Source organism: Ornithorhynchus anatinus, chromosome 3 (assembly GCF_004115215.2).
Source record: "Ornithorhynchus anatinus isolate Pmale09 chromosome 3, mOrnAna1.pri.v4, whole genome shotgun sequence".
NCBI classification, from domain to species: domain Eukaryota; kingdom Metazoa; phylum Chordata; class Mammalia; order Monotremata; family Ornithorhynchidae; genus Ornithorhynchus; species Ornithorhynchus anatinus.
In genome coordinates this window covers 129,461,083-129,485,945 of record NC_041730.1, presented here as the reverse complement: position 1 = coordinate 129,485,945, position 24,863 = coordinate 129,461,083, and the positions used below count along the sequence as shown (strand labels likewise).

The 24,863-nt window shown below is 42.4% G+C and overlaps 1 protein-coding gene across 1 annotated transcript in view; it reads left to right on the top strand.

Moving 5' to 3' along the window:
• DRGX (dorsal root ganglia homeobox) overlaps positions 1–24,863 on the top strand; it is a 43,090-nt gene that overhangs the window by 17,856 nt on the left and 371 nt on the right. The gene's annotated exons all lie outside the window — the stretch shown is intronic.

The window sequence follows — 24,863 nt, the reverse complement described above, 5'->3', positions numbered from 1 at the left end:
AAGATAAAACCCAGGCTAAGGGCTTGTGAGACAGGAATGAGGGAGGGGCCGTCTACTATGATGGGAAAGTCTGGGAGAGGACAGGGTTTGGGTGGGAAGATAAGGAGTCTGTTTTGGACATGTTAAGCTTGAGGTTTCAGGAGCACATCCACGTAGAGATGTCTTGAAAGCAGGAAGGGATGCAAGCTTGGAGAGAGGGAGAGAGTGGTACTTGTTAAACACTTACTACATGCCAATCACAGGGGTAGATAGAAGTTAATCAGATTGGACACAGTCCCTGTCCCACATGGGGCTCATACTCTAGAGAAGCAGCGTGGCTCAGTGGAAAAGAGCCCGGGCTTGGGAGTCAGAGGTCGTGGGTTCGAATCCCGGCTCTGCCATTTGGCAGCTGTGTGACTGTGGGCAAGTCACTTGACTTCTCTGTGCCTCAGTTACCTCATCTGTACAATGGAGATTAACTGTGAGCCTCACGTGGGACACCTGATTACCCTGTATCTACCCAGCGCTTAGAACAGTGCTCTGCACATAGTAAGCGCTTAACAAATACCATCGTTATTATTATGATCCCCATTTAATAGATGAGGTAACTGAGGCATAGAGAAGTGCAGTGACTTGCCCAAGGTCCCGCAGCAGACGTGGAGGCAGGATTAGAACCTAGGTCCTTCTGACTCCCAGGCCTGTCCTCTATGCACTAGGCCACGCTGTCACTGACACATAGTTCACCTCCGTTTCCTCTGTTTGTTCTAGTTTACTAATAACTGTGGTACTTGTTAAGAACTTACTATGTGCCAAGGACTGTACTAAGCCCTGGGGTAGAGACAAGATAGGTTGGACAACAGTCCCTGCCTCAGATGTCTAAATTGGAGGGAGGAGAGTTAAATCCATTTTACAGATGAGGTAATTGAGGCATAGAGAAGTACCTGTGTTAGGACCCAGGTCCTTTGACCCCCAGGCCTATGGACTTTCTGCTAGACCATGTTGCTTTTCTTCTTCTGCCTCTATTCTCTTTTACTTATTATTTTTAAATGTCCTATCAAGGGAGTCATGCTCCTCTTTTTGCTGCCCTGATCTTTTGTGTTAGATCGGAAGGTTTATCCTGTCCTCAGTATATGATTCCCCCAACTTAGTTAAGAATTTTACTATTTGTTAAGCGCTTACTACCTGCCAGGTCCTATACTAAACTCTGGGGTAGATACAAGGTAATCAGGTTGTAAGCCTTCTCTGTCCCATATGGGGCTCACATTCTTATTCCCATTTTTACAGATGAGGTAACTGAGACCCAGAGAAGGTATATGACTTACCCGTGGTCACACAGCAGACAAGTGGCAGAGCCGGGATTAGAAACCAGGTCCTTACTCACGGGCCCGTGCTCTATCCGCTAGGGCATGCTTAGTTTTCCAGTTTTCGTTTACTTCTCGCTTTAGGATTTGAGACTTGGGAATGAACGAGTTGGATCCTGTTAGGAGTTAGGATGGAGTGAATGAGGCTAACTCATGTGGTAACCTCTTCTAACTCTATATAAGATCTCACCTCTAGCTAGTTGGGAATAATAATAGTATTTGTTAAGTGCTTACTACGTGCCAAAACCTGTTCTAAACGCTGGGGCAGATACAAGGTCATCAGGTTGTCCCATGTGGGGCTCAGTCTTAATCCCCATTTTGCAGGTGAGGGAACTGAGGCACAGAGTAGTTAAGTGGCTTGCCCAGGGCCACACAGCAGACAAGTGGTGGAGTCAGAATTAGAACCCAGGTCTTTTTGACTCCTGGGCCCGTGCTCTTTCCACTAAGCCGCACTGCTTCTCTAAACGTCTCAGGACCCTATTTGTCCACCTGCTTGCTTTCTGGCACTTCATTTACCTGCCGCTTTTAACTAGGAGCACGACAAAGATCTAGGGAGTGCCAAACTGCTTTGAAATCCCAAAGATAGTACAAGGTGTAATCACCCACCCAGGTTTGGACCTTCGTTGCAAATTCAGTCAGACCCAAAGCCCAAAAATGGTTGTGGGCTCCATACACAAACTCTCCTCCCAAAGTTGTGCATCTCATCCTTTCGATCAATCAGTCAACCAATCAGTGATATCTGATGTTCTCTCACAAGCAACAGGAAATACTCAGGCGATTGCAATCGGTTTGGAATTTTTCACACTTGAACAGGTGACCTTGACATTACATCAGAATGTTCATGGAGTGGCCAGTTCTCACATAGTATCTTGGAGAGCTTTTCTAGACATTTCACGAGCAGGCACTCTTTCTTCTGAAATACAATCTGAGCTTAATATCCTGACGTTCAATAACTGGAATGCCTTGAAATTATTTCAAAATCTATTTTGCGTGCAGTTTATTCTTCTGACATCTCCGAGGTTGAAAGGAGCCTTTATTGATAGTCCTGATTTGCAGATGGGGAAATTGAGGCACAGAGTGGCAGCATACCAAATTCATAGCCTAGCCATAACTAGAATATTGATTAGTTTACTCTCAGTCCGATAATATACTTACTAGGCTGAGGAAAAGCTAACTCTTGATTTCGGATGAGTGCCTCAAAATAATTTAAGGCTTTTAGGAGAGAAAGCATTGATTTATTAATATATTACTATTATTACTAGTAATAATAGTATCGATTAAGCATTTACTGTGTGTCAAGCACTGAACTAAGTTCTGGGGTAGACGGAAGTTAATCAGAAGCAGCGTGGCGTAGAGCACGGGCCTGGGAGTCAGAAGGTCTTGAGTTCTAATCTGCCTCTGCCACTTGTCTGCTGTGTGACTTTGGGCAAGTCACTTCATTTCTCTGGGCTTCAGTTACCTCATCTGTAAAATGGGGATTGAGACCATGAGCCCCACATAGGACAGGGACTGTGTCCAACTTGATTTGCTTGTATCCACCCAACATTTATTACATTGCCTGGCACATAGTAAGTGCTTAATGAATACCACAATAATTATTATTATTATTAGGTCAAGTACAGTTCCTGCCCCACATGGAGCTCACAGTCTAAGTAACATGGAGAACAGGTAGTAATTTGGAGAGCAGGTATTGGGAAATCTGCTATTTGCCAGCTCAGGGGCCTTCTCAACCTGGTATTCCTCCACTGTTAAGGCAAAACGATCGGAGAATCCACCTCCTCCACGCAAGGTTCTTGGGTCTGGCATGTTGGTGGTATCTCGATTTTGAAAGGTGGAGCATGGAGAGCACCCGTATTTTCCGGTTTCTAGAATCCTTAAGGAGGGCTGCTGAGAAGTGCTGAGTGAACAGAAACATAAAGGCAGAAGCCAGTGGGTGTCTTCTTTCTCTCTCACCTGCCCTTGTTTGAAAGAGAACCATCTGCAAATCTAACTGATGGGATATCTCACAAAGTTTCCCACCTGGTAAATAGTTCATATGAGATTATGAAGCAGGACAACAGATGCATTATTAGACTCTGAAAATGACCTGCATTATCCTAGTTTTTTGTAATATCCTCACACCATGAACATGCATAATATTTGTATAAAATGATCCCATAGTGCAACTGGTCAGCCCTTTTATTTATGGCCTAGTTCAGGTTTAGACTGCTGCCTACAAATAGCACTGAAATTTAAGAAAACAATGATTTTTCCATCTTTCCTCTATTCCTCTCTTTCAGTCAATCTCTTTGTTATCTATTTTTCTCTTTCAGTATCTTTTCTCTTTTTCTCTTCTCCCCTTTCTCACTCTTCTTCTCTAGAGTTTTCTAACTATTTCCAATGCCCTGACACTTTTCAGCTCAAACCTCAGTACCCTGATGTCTTCTGTTTCCCAGCCAAAAAAAAGCCATGAACTTATCATTTAAGAGATTTGACTTCCCCTATTTTCAACTTTCCTTCTTCTCATTCCCCTTATTCCTACAACTTTCCTCCAGATGTTAGCTGAATAAAGCCCCCATCTGAGGATCTATCTGATTAACTTAAAGGCACCACTGAAAAGGGATAAAAACCTTCCTTCATAGGAGCTGAATGTGCCAGCCAAAGACACTTAACCAGAATTTCCCCCTTTAAGAACTTATCCCCTCTAAAGCTGGCCACCCATCTAGAAAAGGAGACACCATGTTGAGAAATCTAAGGTTTAGTACAGAGTAACAAACCCAAGGGAAAGAGCCAATTTGACAGTGTAATCTCCTGACTCTGCCAGTTGTCTGCCGTATGACCTTGGGCAGGTCACATTACTTCTCTGTGCCTCAGTTCCCTCATCTGTAAATTGGGGATTTAGACCGTGAGCCCAGGTGGGACAGGGACTGTGTTCAGCCCGATTACCTTATATCTACCCTAGAGCCTAGTACAGTGCCTGAGACATAGAAAGAGCTTAACAAATACCAAAAAAAAAAAAAACCCCTCCATGAAGGGAGGGATTGTGTCTACTAACATTATTGTACTCTCCCAAACCTTTAGTACAATGCCCTGTACCCAGTAGTTGATACATAAATACTTCTGGCGGGTGGGTAATTATCTCTAGGAAGAAGTTTTCACTGTCGGCCCTAAAAAAATCACATGTTTTATTGAGAGACCAGTTATTTAGTAACTGGATCAAGCACTCACTATATGCCAAACACTGTGTTAAATACTGGGGCAGATGCAAGATAATCAGATGAGACCCTGGCCCTGGCCCTGTCCCACACAGAGCTCATAATCTAAGAAGACTAGGTATGTTATCTTCATTTTCCAGATGAGGAAACTGAAGCACAGAGAGGTTAAGCTACCCATCTAAGGTCACACAGCAAGTTAGTGATCTAGCTGGGACCAGAACCCAGGGCACCTTACTTTGGGTGCCATACTCATTCCTCATTTGTTAGATCATTCCACTTAGTGAAAGCGACACAAATCAACAGGAGAGTCATTTTTAATTAAACTCAATGCCTGAAAACGTCAAGAAAGAGAGGCTCACAGATCAACTTTTCCGCCAAACCATCTGAAATGTTCTTTTGCTCATTTCGGTTTTATTGCTCTTTCAGTACACCTGGTGTTCACCCTCTTCAAATACCTGGGCAGTATTTCTGTTCTCTTCCCTTATCATGATTCCTGTGTAGGCTGAATGGATTCACTTCTCTTCACTGGTGCTTTTAAACAGGTGGATCTCTTTGAATTGATAGATGTTCCAAGAGAAATTGGCCCTACAAAGCAGCCATGAATATTCTTGTGTTGAGCTTATTTCATTATCGAGCCTTTAAGGAAACTCAAATAAAAAGGGACCAGGGTTTTAGAAGATCCTTTGTTGATGGGTTGCATAACAATAATGGGTGCCCGGGGGAGGGGAGAAACAAAACGAAACATTTCGAACACAAAGAATTTTCCAAGCCCAGTCTTAATGGATGGCATTGTGTTCACAATTCATTAATGCGAAGGAGGTTATTAATGGGCATAAACAAGGATCTCCAGTTCTCAATGGAAAGGCTTGGCCACAGGGCAGACCTGAGGTTCTGAGAACTGCAGCCAGAAGAATCTCTCTACAATTTAGTCTCCACTTCCTTTAACCTGGGATGCACGGTATAGGGTACGAGGAGGAAAATAATTACATTTGCCAGCGAATGACTTTCATAATTCACTCATGGCTCCACTTCTTTTGAGTTATAGCTCCCATCCTCGCTCCATTTGCGTAGCACCACAGGGCCATTGATAGAAAAGCGGCATTACATTATATATCCAAGCAGATATTTCCAACCAGATTGATTGGTCTCTTTCCTGCATTACTTGCTGTCATGTTTGCAGAAGGAATGTTTGGGGAGGACAGTTGTAGAGAGTGTAAACTACTGGTACAGCCCAGTTTCATTGAATGGAAGAAATCTAGGCTAAAGAGAACAGTCATTATGGTGACTACAGTGACAATATGTGGAATGGTTGTTCATTCAGTCGTATTTATTGTGCATTTACTGTGTGCAAAGCACTGTACTAAGCACTTGGGCGAGTACAGTATAACAATAAAAAGACACATTCCCTGTCCACAATGAGAAGTCTATCCTGGGTTTGAACTGATCTTTAGGTTCCAAGTCCTAATCCTGTAAACCAAAACATATCTTCAAACTCTATTTCCATTTCAGCGAAACAATCCTATTTCAGACAGCAAGTAGGGTCCAGCTGAGAGGTATCAGTTGGGTTCCTTCATTCATTCAATCGTATTTATTGAACGCTTACTATGTGCAGGGTTGTTTTTGTTAGGTCAGGATTCAGAGTTATTTGTTTGAGTCAAAACCCTCACACCCTCTTCCACAAGATAGCCTTATTTTGCTGGGACATTTCTGCTGTCGAGACTCTTAAAAAAAAGGTATATGTTCCCTGATTCCCCTGTCTTATTTGTGCGGGCCCCACCTTAGTTGGTAGTAAACACATGATTTGTGGATTTTCTTTTTGGTTCCATTCAGATGGCAGCCCTTTGAAAAGGTGGTTCAGAGCCTGTTGGAGTTTCTGGAGCAGGATGGATTAAGGAGGTTGGAGAGCAAGCGTTAACCCTCCTCTCAGTGATGAGAGCTAGATAATTCTTTTGGGCTGCCAGGATGGGCAAATACTGGACCAGGCTCTTCCAGGAGGTGGAGGAATTTGATGCCTGGGTCTTTTGAGAAAGGAGAGCTCACCATCTGTTCTGGGTGGTTTTATACCCTCACCTGCATATAGGCTCACTGCTGGATCTAATGACCTCATGAGGTTCCTCTCAGCTTTCTAATTTTAAGATTTGGCAGGGGAGTTCTGATTTTTAGTCTTCAGAAATGGACTTGGGAATGAGCACAATTGAGCCCTTGAGTGCTAATGAATAGACAACACCCCACATCTCAGAGAAACTCTCAAGAAATTGTCCCATTCGAAACCTTTGCTAACTAAAAATGACACAAACCTCTAGAATAGGCTAGTTGGAAGCTTATAGGGGAATGTAATAATCTGGGGAAATGGGTTCAAAAGGGAATGCTGTGTATTTACCAAATTGTATTTTTCTTGGCCCATTCTCCTAAACCACAATTCACTTGAAAAAAACTATTTCATATAGTTGTTCATCTCTCTATCCTTCCTGGACAGAGCAGCCTAGATTTTTTTGCATGTGTTCAAAGGTAGAGAAGGTTTTCTGTTTTTCTGGACTACTTTAATGTTAGGTAAAAAAAAAACAAAAAACAAGAAGAAAGAAAAACAGACCATTCATATTCATCCCAGTGAACTGATTTTCATGTGTGACAAGGTCCCTAAACAATGAATCTGGTTACAAATAGAGTTTATTTGCCCAGATACATTATATATATTTATGCCCTTATGTGGATGAATATGTTCTGGGTATGTACATAACATGTTAATGGAGGATTCATCTTAAAGGTTATTGTAGATGGAAATTTGAAAAGCTAAAGGTGAACTCAATTATGTCTTTAAATGTCTTTGCTTGTAATAAAAGCAAACAGAACTGCTGTACTTTATTCATAAATTTGATATTAAAAAAATAATTTTTTTGGAAACATTTCCATTCAAATAAACATATGAAAAGACTTCCTGTGAGGTAAATAGAATGGGTCTTATGGCACAAGGAGATATATTGAATTTTTAAAAACAGTTGAGCTAAAAAAAGTTATTTTTTTCTAAAAACATATAAATATGTGCATTTTCCCATTCCACTTTGTAACACTAAATTTGAACATTATAACTAGATATCTGGGTAAAAGAGTTCTATTTGTAACCAAAGTTGTAGTTCAAGTACCTTTACAATTAAAATGTGCTGTTGGCAGAGACAAGACAGAACTAATTTAATTTTTCCTGCCAGTCTCTGTAGTAGATCAATTAAACTGCCAAGAGGATCAAATATTTCAGACTGTATTTATTACATTAAGTATTTATGTTCAGGCTAAGCCTTTAAAGCATGATGTCATGTAGGAATGTAGGAGGTTTAGATCAATTCAGCAGAATTTGCTGTAACTTAATGGAAATCTAATTGTGTGTTTTAATTTAGTATCCAGGAGGTAGTACGGTCTTAAAACAAAATAATTCACAGATTGCTTTTTAAGAGTGAAGGAGGATCACGCTTCCTTTTCCAGAACGTACGGTTTTTGAAAATGTTTGCAGGAATGAAATTCATGGCCATGTAGAATTTATATCAGTTAGGAAGGGCTGAATGGGTTAGGCAGATGTATTTTGAATGCTATAAAACTTAAAGAAAATGGAACATGAGTACTTCAGTGAATGGGTGAATTACACACAACTGTACCTGGATAGCTCAACTGCTCTGTTATTGGAGGGTGTGAGGTGGAAATACAGTTACTAAGCAAAGACTTAATATTAATCTTTACCAATATGGAGTCTCATTGGTTTAAAGGTAGATTCAGTAGTTAGGGGTTGGATGGACGGGACTTGTTATTCTCTCCTGGTTTCGGGAGTTCATAAGATGAGATGTTTAGAGGTCATTCATTCGGTCGTATTTATTGAACACTTACTGTGTGCAGAGCACTGTACTAAGCTCTTGGAAAGTGTCACTTGGGCCCTAGACATTTTGAGGATGGAATATTTGCACTTTACAATAACACATAGACACTGCTATCAACATTTTCCTTTTAGATAATATGTCTCCTATGTCCTGCTTCTTAGATTGTGAGATCATATGGGACAGGGATTGTGTACTATCTGATTATCTTGTGTCTATCCCAGCACTTAAACATTGCTTGGCACATAGTAGTCCTTAACAAATACCTGGATTATTATTTTCATTCAAGCTATTAATTTAGGTCACGAGTGGGTGTGGCAGTACAGAAGAATGCTTATCAATGGGAAGAGAGCTAAATCGTGGCTCAGTGGAAAGAGCACGTTCTTGGGAGTCAGAGGTCATGGGTTTGAATCCCAGCTCTGCCGCTTGTCAGCTGTGTGACTGTGGGCAAGTCACTTAACTTCTCTGTGCCTCAGTTCCCTCATCTGGAAAATGGGGATGAAGACTGTGAGCCTCGCGTGGGACAACCTCATTACCTGTGTCTACCCCAGCACTTAGAAAAGTGGTCTGCACATAGTAAGCGCTTAACAAATACCAACATTATTAAATCACCAATCAAGTTCAGGGCCTAGTCTAACCCATTTGCTTCCAAAGAAAGGGGAAGAGTGAACTATCCAAAGCAGATGATTTTATATCTTTTTCTTAGTGTCTTCCGGGGTTTGAAACTTCACATTGTTTTTCACAGTCACGCTCAGTAGCTTGTTTCAATGTTGCATCACTATGACTATCAAGAAAGCCCCCCTTCTATGCTAATTCTCTTTAAAACTGTTTCTACTTGTTCAGACCTCTGTGAAAATGGGGAGCAATTGGTCAAATCCCTAGCGTAAAAAAAACCCCAACAACAACAAAACCATCTTTAAAAAGAAAATTATTTTTACTCCTTAGCCTTCTCTTCTCCAGGTGGAACAATGCTAATTCATTTTATCTTTCCTCCTCCTTTCTTAGTTTGTGAGCCTCATGTGGGATAAGGACTGTAGCAGATTAACTTGTGTCTATCCCAGTACTTAAAATGGTGCCTGACAAGTGCTTAATAAATATAATAATTACAGTGACAGTATTGGATGGTGATAATCCCATCATCAATTCCTGCAGTTGTTTCATTACTCTTCTGTACTTTTTCAGGTCCTTGTTCAAATTTGGCAAATAAAACCGGCCAGAATACTGTAATAAAAGACTGACTGGCTAATGTCAAAAATAGGAGCATGAACATCCCTCTAGATTATAAACTCCCTTTGGGCAGGAAATTTATCTACCAACTCTCCCAAGATCTTTGTACAGTGCTCTGCACACAGTAAGCTGTCAATAAATACAATTGGTTGATTCTCAGGTCTCTCATGGCTTAATCATTTTCATTCATCATCCTGTCGCAATGCTCTTTTTAAAGGGGCACTGCATTCTTGATTTCTACTGATTTCTTGGTTAACTATAACTTCTGAGACTTTTTCTTTTGTTCTTATACCCTGCTTATTTTGTCTCCTCCTTCATTTTTAGACCGTACACTCCCTGTTACTGTAAGCTTGTTATGGGCAGGGAGGATTTCTGCTAATTCCATCATGTTGTTCTCTCCCAGGGAAACACTTCCATTTTGCATGTTAAACACAGACACAGTCACATGTTCACACTCGAAGTCGGGTATTCACAGACACAGTCATGCACTCACAGTCACTCGTTTACATGCACCCACAGTCACGCATTTGCACATGTGCAGACGCACAGTCAGCACAGACCCACGGACATTCTCTCAAGCCCTTAGTACAGTGCTCTGCACATAGTAAGCGCTCAGTAAGTACCATTGAAGGAATGATTGATTGATTTTATTTTTACCCTTAAGGGTTCTTCCTTGCATTTGACCCAGTTGAAATTAATTTTGCTTTGGGAAGACTATTTTTCAATTTGTCAAGATTTTGACTTTTATTCCTACCTTCCAAAGGGTTGGCAATGCCTCACAATTCAGGATTTTCTGGAAACTTGATGAGCGTGCTTTCTGATCCTTCATCCAGGTCACCGATGAAGAGGTTGAATAATATTGATCCAAGAATCGACCCCGGAGAGACATCATTAAGAAAGCTCTCCTAGGTTGATGGTGACATTGACTTTCCAATGGCCAACTTTTGACCAGTTGCAGAAGAATGGTCAAGACAATCCTTCCTAGATTTGGATAAGAATTTTAGTGGAATAAATCAGAAAATCTGCATAGAGTCCACCTGTTATTTTCAATCAGTCAATCAGTGGTATCTATTGAGTGCTTAGTATGTGCAGAGCACTGTACAAAGCACTCAGTAGCGTACAGTACAACAGAATTAGTGGACACGTTCCCTGCCCAAAGGGAGTTTATAGTCTAGAGCTTACAGTCTAGAGGGATATATTTTCCCATATATATATATGGACTGTCATTTGGTCGCAGAAACAAATTCCATTGATCTTGCCCAGCTTGTTCTTCATATTAGAATTGTATGCTCTTCTAAGTGGATTGCAAGTGGATATTTTTCTAGAATTTTCCTGCCATCGTTGATAACTCTAGAATGTGTTCCTATTTCCTTTGGCATTTTCATCACTCTTTTGTGTTTGTCTTTTGCTTTAGGATTATTTTTATTATTCACTTGTTTGATTTCACCACCCTATAAATATTCCCAATTTTAAATGAAACAAAGCAATATTCAGAAAGATGTCTTGCAAGCTATGGTCTTGTTCTTAGAGGACACCGTGTTAAATAAGTCATGGAGTAAGTGGTAGCAGGATATTACATTCTGGAGAACTCAGATTTTGTTATGATTTTAAAAAATTCTGAAAAATATTTATAGAAAACAACATACTTAAAATGCATATTCTGCTTCTATTTTTATTAGTAAGTCCTCACTTTAAAACCAAACTCGAGTCAGCCTAAAATATAAGAAGTTTTGTTATTTACCTAATAACTGAAAATGAACTTCCTTATTACAATCTTATTATGGTATTTGTTAAACTTTTACTATGTTTTAAGCACTGTTCTAAGCACTAGGGTAGATACAAGTTAATCAGGTTGGACAAAGTTCCTGTCCCACATGGACTCACAGTTCAAATAGGAAGGAAAACAGGTATTTAATCCCATTTTACAGTTGAGGAAACTGAGGCACAGAGATGTTCAGGGATGTGCCCAAGGTCACACAGGGGACAATTGGCAGAGCCAGGATTAGAACCCAGGTCCTCTGACTCATAGGCTGGTGCTCTTTCCACTAGGCCATGCTGCTTTTCATGTATTCGAGAATACTGTTTTAATAATATCGGTATTTGTTAAGCACTTACTATGTGCCAAGCACTGTTCTAAGCGCTCGGGTAGGTACAAGCTAATCAGATTGTTCCACTTGGGGCTCACAGTTTTAATCTCTATTTTACAGGTGAGGTAACAGGCACAGAGAAGTGAAGTGATTTGCCTATGGTCACACAGCAGACAAGTGGCGGAGCTGGGATTAGAACCACAGATTAAGCACTTTATACATTTATTTTTATTGATTTTTATCAATATCTGTTTCCCCTCTAGCCTGTAAGCTTATTGTGGAGAGGGGATGTGTATGTTTATTGTTATGTTGTACTTTCCCAAGTGCTTAGTATAGTTCACTGTACACAGTAAATGCTCAATAAATAGGATTGAATGAATGAACTATTTAAGGATTGCAGTGAACTGTAATAAGCTCTTGGGAGTGTTCAGTACCATAGATATAACAAATACCAACATTATTATTGTTATTATTATTATTATTAGCTTTGGCTGAAAGTTCCCTGCTTACGAGTTTAAAGTCTAGAGGGGAAGACAGACATTGATATGCAGTACTACAAACAATCAGTCAGTTGATTTATTGAGTGCTTACTGGGTGCAGAGCACTGTATCAAGTGCCTGGGAGCGTTGGTAGACGTGTTCCCTGCCCATATAGAGCTCAACAGTCTAGAGCGAGTTTCCAATCTGGAGACCTTAAGCTTCCTGAGGGCAGGGAATCACTGCTCCTCATTCTTTGGTAGAGTCCCAAGTGCTTAGAAGTAGATGGGCAATAAATACAGTTGACTGATTAACTATAAAAAATTGGAACAGGTCCTCCTAGTACTATGGGAAGAAAGTTAGCTTTCGTTCGTGCGTTCGTTCATTCATTCATTCATATTTATTGAGTGCTTACTGTGTGCAGAGCATTGTACTAAGCACTTGGGAAGTGCAATTCAGCAATAAAGAGAGAGATTCCTTGCCCACAATGGGTTTACAGTCTAGAAGGGGGCGGACAGACATCAAAACAAGTCAACAGGCATCAATAGCATCAATACGAATAAATAGAATTATAGATATATACACATCAAAACAAGTAAACAGACATTAATATAAGTAAATAGAATTTTAGATATGTACATATATACACAAGTGCTGTGGGGCAAGGATGGCGGGTGGGGGGGAAGCAAAGAGAGTAGGTCGGGGCAATGGGGAGGGGTGGGGGAACTGAGGAAAAGAGGGGCTTTGGGGCTTCCCAAAAGCAGCCTAAGCTATCTGATTAAATTTGTTAGTGTCTGAGGACCAAATATTGTTCTGTGAGCTTCTATTGTAGCTAGACAGAAACATGGTCTGTCTGCTGTGTTCAACCATTCCTCATTTTTAAGCAATTTGAAGCCTTGATGCTTTTCATAGCTGTGCTGTACTGCTGTCCTGATTTTTATAGGATCTCCATTTTCATGGTTATCCACCAATAAATCTTCTCATCATCTGTAATAGTAATGATATTAATAGTAGTAGTATTTGTTAAGCACTTACTATGTACCAAGTACTCTACTAAGCACTAGGATAGATATAAAATAATCAAGTTGGACAGCAGAGGACATTGAATCTCCATTTTGCAGATGAGGGAACTGAGAGAAGTTAAATGATTTGCCCAAAGTCACTCGGAAGGTAAGTGGCAGACCTGGATTGGAGCCTTTGCTCTTTCCACTAGGCATATTAATATAATAATAATAATAATATCTTATACCATTTTTAGACTATAAGTTCCTGGTGGTCAGGGAACCTCTCTACCAACTGTGTTATTGTACTCTCCCCAAAACTTAGTAGAGTGCGCAATACATAGTAAGCACTCAATAAATATCATTGAATGGTTTATTAATTGATATACTAAGCACCTAACAAATACCATTATTATTATTATTACTACTAATGATAAATCTAAAATTCAGGAGCACACACATTCAGATATATGCAGTGCCTCCCACCACTCATCCCTTAAACACATACAAACTTGTCATCATATCTTACCTTACACACTCACTATTTACCCAGGTCCACACACCCACATGCAGAGATTCACAGGAACATAGACATATTTAGAGCCAGAGAAGGAACAGGAAAGAACCACAGAAGTGCAAAAGGAGTTAGAGAGATTCCAATAGGAGGATAGATGAGGATTCTTTAGTGTGGAAATAATAATGTTTTCTTTAAGTGCTTACAGTGTGCAAAGCACTGTTCTAAGCGCCCGGGGAGATACAAGGTAATCAGGTTGTCCCGCACAGGCCTCACAGTCTTAATCCCCATTTTACAGATGAGGTAACTGAGGCACAGAGAAGTGAAGTGACTCGCCCGAAGTCACACAGTTGACAAGCGGTGGAACCAGGATTAGAATCCACGACCTCTGACTCCCAAGCCCGGGCTCTTTCCACTAAGCCACGCTGTTTCTCTAGCCTGATCCTAAACTCTCTGTGGACAGGGAACATATGTGCCAACTCCCTTATATTGTATTCTCCCAAGAGTTAAGCACAGTGCTCCTCACAAAGTAGACATTCAGTCCATACAAATGATTGATTGACTTGGTGAGATTAGCAAGGCTAGGAATCTGGTTCCCACAGTTGGGGACACAACTGCCCCTTCATTCGTTCATTCAATCATATTTATTGAGCCCTTACTGTGAACAGAACACTGTACTAAGCACTTGGGAAAGTACAATATAATAGACAGACACATTCCCTGACATCACCCTTGTGGAGTAAGCTCTAGACTGTAAGCTCCTTGTGGGCAGGGAACATGTCTGCCAACTCTGTTGTGTTATACTCTCCCAAGCTCTTAGTAAAGTGGTCCACACACCGTAAGTTAGTCGAGAAGCACCGTGGCTCAGTGGAAAGAGCCCGGGCTTGGGAGTCAGAGGTCGTGGCTTCGAATCCCAGCTCTGCCACTTGTCAACTGTGTGACTGTGGGCAAGTCCCTTTACTTCTCGGTGCCTCAGTTCCCTCATCTGTAAAATGGGGATTAAGACTGTGAGCCTCACGTGGGACAACCTGATTACCCCGTATCTCCCCCAGCGCTTAGAACAGTGCTCTGCACATAGTAAGCGCCTAACAAATACCAACATTAAGCACTCAAATATGATAGATCGATTGATCGGTCCAGTGCTTGGGGAGGAGATGGGCATGATTGAACCTTACAAAATCGTACACCCACTGAAGGTGATGTGTATATATAGTTATTCTTCATGCTCAAAGTAGATACCACCAACCTTGAAGTTCACCTGTGAGAGTGCGTTTGTAGCTGAAGAGACCAAAAGACACAGCCCTGACCACATTTTGAACGCATGCAGGCCGTCCCTGGCGGTGAGGGCCTGTATATTTTGTGCAGTGCTCGGTGATGTTTTTGCTTCATCACGGTCCTCTTTGCCCCGTGATTTTTATGCAGTGTTTAGGCACTCCTTTCCTGATGGGAGTGCAATCTGGCGGTCTATCTGCTGCAGAGGACTCCTGGATTTCAGCGGAGATGACCACTGTGTGAGGTTTTGAAAGTGGTAGAAACAGAACAAAGAGTATTCAGCTGGACACACTGAAGGTAGCTGTAGATTCAAGAGGGGTCAGTAGTAATAATAATAATAATAATATTATGGTAAGCGCTTACTATGTGTCAAGCACTGATACAAGGGAGTCAGATTGGACACAGTCCCTGTCCCACATAGGGCTCACACTCTTTTCACGCATTCATTCAGTTGTATTTATTGAGTGGTTACTGTACGCAGAGCACTGTACTAAGTGCTTGGAAAGTACAGATAGTGACAGTCCCTACCCAACAACGGGCTCCCAGTCTAGAAGCGGGGGAGACAGACAACAAAACAAGACAAAGAGACAGGCAAAATACCCCATATTAATTGATTTGAAATAGCAGAGCCTTACTCTTCATCTCCATTTTGCGGATGATGGAACTGAGACCCAGATAAGTGAAGTGTCTTGCCCAAGGTCACACAGCAAGCATGTGGCAGAGTCAGGATTAGAACCTATGACCTTCTGACTCCCAGGCCCCTGCTCTATCCCCTGTCACCCTGCTTCTCAGTATAAATTCATGGACATTCAGCCAATATAAATAGTATATATTGAGCATCTCTTAGGTATAGAGCACTGTTCTAAGCACTTGGGAGAGTAAACTATGATTAGTCAACATGATTCCGGCCCTCAAAGAGCTTACATTCAAGCAGAGGGAGACCCAAAGTGTCCAAAACGTGTCTGTTTTTAACTTTATTCAGTGGCTGTTGGATTATAGACATTTTTGATGGCTTTGAGGCGTTAGGGGCCAAAGGATTTTTACAGTGTATGGGAGAGTCCCCCCCAAAAGTGCATTATAATCCAACCTGTTGAGCTTGTAGATCTGCTTTTGATCAATGGAGACCCCCTAATATGTCTAACAAAATCAAGCTGATTTTCTAGCGGACCAGATATAACACCCATTTGGGTGGAGTGATTAAAGTGGACATTGACCAGGCTGAACCTTCTAATAGTGACCCTGTAATGCTTTACTTTGTGTTCTGATGGCATGGGTTGGGCATATTATGGGATGAAGCCCTTAATGCACTCATTAGAGAAACGTTATCCCTCCTGGAATAAGATCAGGATGGGGATTGGTGCGGGTGAGGTTATAGTCTGATTCAATCACCTGCATGCAGGAGGATGCCGGATGTGTGAATTCACTTCCTTGGGCTCCAGTGACCAAAGCTTTCACTTCCTCCACCCTAATTTTCCTCCCTGCTGCCTCTCCTATGCACTTAGCCCCACCTCCTAAGCACTTAGGTGCTCCTCCACCCGCACAGCACTTATATGCATAGCTTTATATGCAGTGGAGAAGCTGTGTGGCTTAGTGGCAAGAGCCCGGGCTTGAAAGTCAGAGGACGTGGGTTCAAATCCCAGATTCACCTCTTACCAGCTGTGTGACTTTGGTCAAGTCATTTCACTTCTCTCTGCCTCAGTTCCCTCATCTGAAAAATGGAGATTAAGTCTGTGAGCCGCTCGTGGGACCACCTGATTACCTTGTATCTTCTCCAGCGTTTAGAACAGTGCTTGGCACATAGTAAGTGCTTAACAAATACCATTGCTATTATTATTATTATTTATGCTAGGTTGCTTCCTTTATCTGAAACTTATAACAATAATAATGTTGTCGGTTAAATGCTTACAATGTGCCTAGCACTCTACTATGTGTTGGGATAGATAGAAGATAATCAGATCGTATATCCTCCCTGTCTCACACAGAGCTCACAGCATAACTAGGAGAGAGAACAGTGTGGCAGAGTGGCTAGGGCACAGGCTTGGGAGTCAGAGGTCATGAGTTCTAATCCCGGATATGCTACTTGTGAGCTGTGTGACCTTGGTTAAGTCACTTAACTTCTCTATGCCTCAGTGACTTCTTCTGTAAAATGGGGATTAAGACTGTGAGCCCCACGTGGGACAACCTGATTACCTTATATCTACTCCAGCGCTTAGAACAGTGCTTGGCACATAGTAAGTGCTTAACAAATACCATTATTATTATTATTCTCTGTGCCTCTGTTACCTCATCTATAAAATGGGGATTAAATCCTCTGTCCTCTGAATTCTGGACTGTGAGCCCCATGTGGGACAGGATATGTGTCCAATCTGATTATCTTGTATCTACTCTAGCATTTAGAACAGTGCTTGACACATAGAAAGCACTTAACAACTTCTCACTCTAGGTTTCAAGGCTGTCCATCACCTTGCCCCTTCCTACCTCTCCTCCCTTCTCTCTTTCTACTGCTCACCCGGCACGCTCCGCTCCTCTGCCGCCCACCTCCTCACCGTCCCCCGTTCTCGCCTATCCCGGCGACAACCCCTGGGCCACGTCCTCCCGCGGTTCTGGAACGCCCTCCCTCCTCACCTCCGCCAGACTCATTCTCTTCCCCTCTTCAAAACCCTACTTAAAGCTCCCCTCCTCCGAGAGGCCTTCCCAGATTGAGCTCCCCTTTTCCCTCTGCTCCCTCTACCCCCCCCTTCACCTCTCCGCAGCTTAACCCTCTTCTCCCCCCTTTCCCTCTGCTCCTCCCCCTCTCCCGTCCCCTCCCCTCAGCACTGTACTCGTCCGCTCAACTGTATATATCTTCATTACCCTATTTATTTTGTTAATGAGATGTACATCACCCTGATTCTATTTATTTGCTATCGTTTTAATGAGATGTTCTTCCCTTTGATTCTATTTATTGCCATTGTTTTTGTCTATCTCCCCCGATTAGACTGTAAGGCCATCAAAGGGCAGGGACTGTCTCTATCTGTTACCGATTTGTACATTCCAATTGCTTAGTACAGTGCTCTGCACATAGTAAGCGCTCAATAAATACTATTGAATGAATTAACAAGCACTATTATTATCGTTCTCCCAAGTGTTTAGCACTGTGCTCGGCCCACAGTAAGGTCTCAAAAGTTACCGTTGGTTGATTAATTACACTCGGGGCTGGTCTGACTCACCAGGATTCCTTCAATTCATTCAATCGGATTTATTGAGTACTAGGCACTTGGGAGAGTACAGTATAACAGTAAACCAACACCTTCCCTGCCCATAACGAGCCTACAGTCTAGAGATGAGATACAGTACTCCAAGGGGTCAGGGGGTCATTTTGACTGAACCTGACTCTTAGTGGCGCTTTGATAGTAGTGATAGTAATGGCGGAGCTCTGAGCAAACGGGGAGCCAGTGGGAAAGTGGTGGATGGAAAGAAAAGAACTTCCACCTCTCAAACATCGCTCCGTCTCCACCCCGCCTTGTCAGTCAGTCAGTCAGTTGTGTTTACTGAGCGCTTACGCTGTGCTTACTAAGCGCTTGGGAGAGTACGCTATAACACTCAGCAGACACATTCCCTGCCCACCACGACTTTATAGAAATCAGAGATGTTTTCTGGTTTATGATCTTGGAGAGAGCAGGCTGTCAGTTTGGGTTTCTGTCTAGCTTGGTGGTTTGATGAGGCCCCAAATCAAGTGTGGATTTTTGAAACAGGACACGGGATGGGCCAAACCATTCTGTCTGCGGTATTGTGCTCTGAAGCTTTTGACAGTCGAGGAAAGCCTACTGTGGGTTGTACTGCCCTTGATTTAGCTTTTCAACCAGAGAAGCAGCTTGGCCTAGTGGATAGAGAACAGGTCTAGGAGTCAGAAGGACCTGGGTTCTAATCCTGGCTCTAGCACTTGTCTGCTGTGTGAACTTGTGCAAACCACTTAATATTTCTGGGCCTCAGTTACCCCAACTATAAAATGGGGAGTAAGGTTGTGAGCCTCATGTAGGACAGGGATTGGGTCCAAACTGATTTCCCTGTATCCATCCCAGCCCTGATTACTGGGCCTGGCACATAGTATGGGTTTAACAAATACTACAATCATCATTTTTCTCAGAGTTTGTAGTTAATCCACAAATCTTGTGGTCCCTTGTTTGGATGATTATTGGACCAGTCAGGGAAACCAAGGAATAAAGGTAGTTTTTTTCAAACCCAGATGACATATTGCTGTTTGTTGAAACAGGCAATAAAAGGTGAATTAACATAAACTAGGTCAGACTAGAGCACTTAGATGTTTCATATCGCTCTCTTATGAAACATCGGCACAGAGCTGCAGTGCCGTAATCTCTTCACTAGAATTTTAATTTAGCATGAGCCAGAATCATAGAAAAAAAAACATGGGTATCTGCAACTTTTCTTTGCAGGAAAGATATCGGCATGATGAACTAGGAATATTATTTCATATCTTGTAGCTCTTTTCTAAGAAGCACGACAAATGGATTTACCAAGTTGGAATCACATGATCAAAGAGCTGTGGAAAACAATATCAGCATGGCATAGTGGATAGCGCATGGCCCTGGAAGTCAGAAGGCCGGGGTTCTGATCCCGGCTCTGCCACTTATGTGACCCTGGGCAAACCACTTCACTATGCCTCAGTTATCTCATCTGTAAAATGGGGATCGAGACTGTGAGCCCCACATGGGACAGGGACTGTGTCCAACTTGATTGGCTTGTATCCACCCCAGTGCTCAATACAGTGTCTGGCATGTTAAGTGCATGTATTTGCCCTTAACAAATACCATTATTATTATTATTATTATTGGTAGTCAGTTTATTTTCTAATCTCATGAGGTTAGAGCCCCACCCCTAACTCCAACGCTTCTATGCCACCTATATACTCATCAGTCGATCAATTAATCAATCAGTAGCATTTTTTGAGGGCTTACTATTTGCAGAGCACCATATTAAGTGCATGGACGAGTAAAATACAACAGAGTTGGTAGACATGGTCTCTGCCCATGACGAGCTTATAGTCTAGAGGGGAAGACAGACATGAATACAAAAGCATAATTTATAATATGTTCCCAGAGACATGTACCACTCTGTACATATCTTCCTGCCCTATTACTTAAACTTTAACTTTTATCAGATCACCTTTTCCTTCTTCCTCCTTTTTGTAAATGATTTCAGCTTCTGCCTGTCCTATTAGATTGTAAATTCCTTGAAAGCAGGAGTCAGCTCTGCTAATTCTATTGCGTTCTCCCAATCTCATCTCCCTCATTCATTCCACATATTCAATCTGTCACCAAATCCTGTCGGTTCTACCTTCACAACACCCCTAAAATCCGCCCTTTCCTCTCCATCCAAACAGCTACTACGCTGATCCAAGCACTTATCCGGTTCAGCCTTGACTACCGCATTAGCCTCCTCACTGAGCTCCCTGCCTCAATCAGTTGATCAATCAATCATATTCATTGAGCACTTACTATGGGCAGAGCACTGTACTAAGGGCTGGGGAGAGTACAATATAACAGAGTTTGTTCACTGCCCACAATGAGCCTATGGCTTCCTGTCTCTCCCCACTCCAAGTCAATACTTCACTCTACTGGTCGGATCATTTTCCTAACAAAAAAATGTCAGTCCACATCTCCCCACCCCTCAAGAACCTCCAGTGGTTGCCCATCCACTTCCCCATCAGACAGAAACTCTACCAGTTTCTGAAGCTTTACCAGGTACTCTAAAGTACTCAATCAGTTCACCCCCTCCGATCTTTTGTCATGACTTCATTCTACAGCCGAGCCCATGTGCTTTGGTCCTCTAATTCCAGATTACTCACTATACTTCTGTATACCCACCTCCGAACCCTTGCCCAAGTCCTCCATCTGGCCTGGAAATCCCCCCCCCCCCCTTCCTCTACAGCAGGCCACCACTTACCTTACCTTCAAACCTTACTAAAATTACATCTCCTCCCTTCTCATTTCCTCTACTCACTTTCCCATCTGCATCACCCATGCACTGGACCCTTTAAGCACTTGATATTCACCCCGTCCTCAGCGTCAGAGCACCTATTTACATAGGCATAATTTATTTTAATGTACGTCTCCCCCTCCAGACTTGTGGGCAGGGCATATGTCTAGCAAATTTGTTTAATTTTACTCTTTCAATGCTTAGCACAGTGCTCTGCAGACAGTAAGGCACATGGCTGTCACTCCTTTGGATCAGTTCTCCCCTTGGAGCCCAGAACAGTACTAGCAACCTAATCTCTTGGTTTCCGAGCCACCCCAGATGACCTCGACACCCATTCCTTTATATTTTGCTTTAACCAAGCCTGAACCTGGTTGGAACAAAGAATGGCTCAGTGACCATCAATCAGTCAGTGATATTTACTGAGCACTTACTGAATGCAGAGCATTTTCCTAAGCCCTGGGAGGAGTACAATAAAGTAGAGTTGGTAGACATGATCCCTGCCTGCTCCTCTGCCACTTTCCAAGCTTACAAAGCTTGCCTGAGGTCACACAGCAGACAAGTGGTGGAGCCGGGATTAGAATCCATGTACTCTGACTCCCAAGCGGTACTCTTGCCACTAGGCCAGGAACTGTGCTAAATAATGATACCCTTGCCAGACTACTCTGTGCTCTGGTTAGTGTGCTCTGACACCAGCATAGAATTGTGAGAAAATCTAGATCTCTCTTCTTCTTTCTCCCCCCCCCCCCCCATCCCACCGTGTAACTTTTCCAGTTTATGGCAGTCTTTAGGGTACCGTCAATGTTTTGTGTGGGTTTTTTTTTTCTTAATCTGGTCTCCTGCCTCTGATATTCACTGCTGGCAGAGAGCAACCATAAATACCTCATTTGTGTCATTTCTGACAGTCACCTGAATCCCTTCCCTATGAAAATCAAATATTTTCTACTCAGTTTCTCTTCAGGGAAATGTCTTGCTTATCAGGTCACCGGCAGCATCTCACTTGGTTGTTAAAAGTTCAGCCGAAACTCCATGAATGCAATAGGTCCTTGAAGTGATGCTTTGGCCAAGAGTAGGAAAACCTTGTTTATCTTAAGACTATCGCCTATAGATTGTAAGCTCCCTGAGGACAAGAATCATGTCTATCCTAGTGTACTTTCCCAAGTGTTTATACAGTGCAGTGCATATGGTACGTAAATACCATAGATTAGAAGTAGTGATATTTAGTAGAAAGTACCTGGGTGTCAATGGGCCTAGAGTCTGTTACCAGCTCTGACACTTACCTGCTGTGTGACCTTAGGAAAGTAGCTTGATTTTTCTGTTCCTCTTTCTCCTCATTTATCAAATGGGGTTTAAATATTTTTTTCTCACTCCCCGTTAGATTCTGAGCTCCCTGTGAAACGGGGACTGTGTCTAACCTGATTATCTTGAATCTACCCGAGGACTTATTTCAGGACTTGGCAGATAGTGAGCACCTAGCAAATACCACAATTACTAATATCGATTATCTTGTTCGGCTTCTTCTGGGAATAAAACCCCCAGCTTTCCAACAGAAACAGGGGGACGCCTTTGATCTCATTCTTCACAACAGCTTAACTCTGCTTCGGTTGGTGGTATTATCCACCATGAAATTATTATCCACAGATAGGCTGCTAAAGAATGATATTTATTGGAAATGGGGTCTACAGATTTTCACTGATGTTTTGCATGAGTCTACAGAATGGCATTTCCTTCTGGTCTTCTACTGTGGGCAGAAATAGAAAGATCATATCCTAGCTCATTAAATAATTCCAATTCCTTCATTTCAGTTTGGGCCACATTTTCAAACTCCTTTAATTCTCACTGCTCTCATTTACATCTTCTCTAAATTTCTCTGTTTCTCCCAAGTTATCCATTACCCCTGAGAGGGAGAAATGTAGGTATTCCATTAGTTCTTTCGCTGTCTGTGGAACGGCGATAAGATGCGACCCAACCCCTTTGTGATATGTTGAGTCAGTCTTGGGAAAGAGCTTAATGAGAAGAGGTGAAGCTCGAGCTGTTTAGCTCTGTTCCAGCTGGGTTCAGGTGCCACCTTCAACTCTGAGTAGGGTCCTGAAATTCTGTTGATGCTTGGATTTTTCAGGATCGGGAAAGAAAAAAATTCAGGATTCTGCAGGGATTCTCTTCTGGCATGGGGAGCATAGGATTGACGTGACCTAGGCACAGGACTTGTTTCTGTCCAGAAGCAGAGAAGCAGCGAAGCAGGGTGGCTCAGTGGAAAGAGCCCAGGTTTGGGAGTAAGAGCTCATGGGTTCTAATCCCAGCTCCGCCACTTGTCAGCTGTGTGACTTTGGGCAAGTTACTTTACTTCTCTGTGCCTCAGTTACCTCATCTATAAAATGGAGATTAAGACTGTGAGCCCCACGTGGGTCAACCTGATCACTTTGTATCCCCCCAGTACTTAGAATAGTGCTTCACACATAGTAAGCATTTAACAAATACCATCATTATTATTAGTTCACAATCTGAGTTGTAATCCTGGTTCTGCCACTTGTCTGCTGTGTCCTTGGACAAATCACTTAATTTATCTGATCCTTAGTTTCTTCATCTGTAGAAATGAGGAGAAGATGCCTGTTCTCCCTCCCCGATAGACACTGAACCATATGGATATTGTCCAATCTGCTTATATTGTATCTACCCCAGTGGCTTGTGCAGTGTTGAACAAATGCTACTATTATCATTACGTATGTTTACACACACAGCTGTTATAGAAATTGATTCACATTTCCCAAAGGGTAGCAAAACTACCCAGGGCCACCAGATCAATCAATAGTATTTATTGGGCACCTGATTGCATTGATCATCTTGCATTTAATTACACTGTATCAATCCCAGTTCTTAATCCAGTAATTGGCACAGTAAGGAACTTGGCTACTATGCTTGGTATAGTAAGTGTTTAAAAATACCACAATTATTATAATAATTATTATTATTATTCACATTTTCTGTCTGCAGAACACTATACTAAGCACTTGGAAGAGTATAATTGAGAGTGAAGAAACAATTACTGCCCTCAAGGAGTTTACAGGCTATTCAGGGAGAGAGGCTCAATATTATTTTCAGTCACGAGGAAGAAGAGGATGGAAACTACCTATAATTTACTTTAATGTCTGTCTCTCCTCTCTCTTAAAATCTACTGGCAAGAGTACAGCTTGGGAGTCAGGGGACATGGGTTCTAATCCCGGCTCCACCCCTTGCCTAAGAAACAGTGATAGACTGTTAGCCAGGTTACCTGATATAGAATCCAGGGTGCTGTATGGTTGAAAAAACTTAGAAGGTTTTGGGTATTTGTTAAGCGCTTACTCTGTGCCAGGCACTGTTCTAAGCTCTAAGGTAGATACAAGCTAATCAGGTAGGACAGAGTCTATTTCCCACATGGGGCTCACAGTCTTAAAGCCCAATTTACAGATAAGGAAACTGAGGCACAGGGAAGTGAAGTGACTTGCTCAAGGTCAGCCAGCAGACAAGTAGTAGAGCTGGCCTAGAACCCAGGTCCTTATTGACTCCCAGACCTATGCTCTATCCCCTGGGGCACGCTGCTTCGTGTATGTCGGGAATCCGTGACTGGGCTATCCTGTCCTCCCCAAGCACTTATTAAGGTGCACCGCTTAGCCAGTGCTACTCTTACTACTCCTACTTCCATGAGTCTTTAATAATAACAAAAATAATAATAATAATGGTATTGGTCAAGCACTTGCTATGTGCCAAGCACTATGGTAGATACAAGCTAATCAGGTCCCACCTGGAGCTCCCATTTCAGTGGGCGGGAGGATAGGTATCGAATCCCCATTTTGCAGAGGAGGAAACTGAGGCGTAGAGGAGTGGCAAGGCCATGCAGCAGACAGGTGGCAGAGCCGGGCTGAGCACCCAGGTCCTTCTGCCTCCC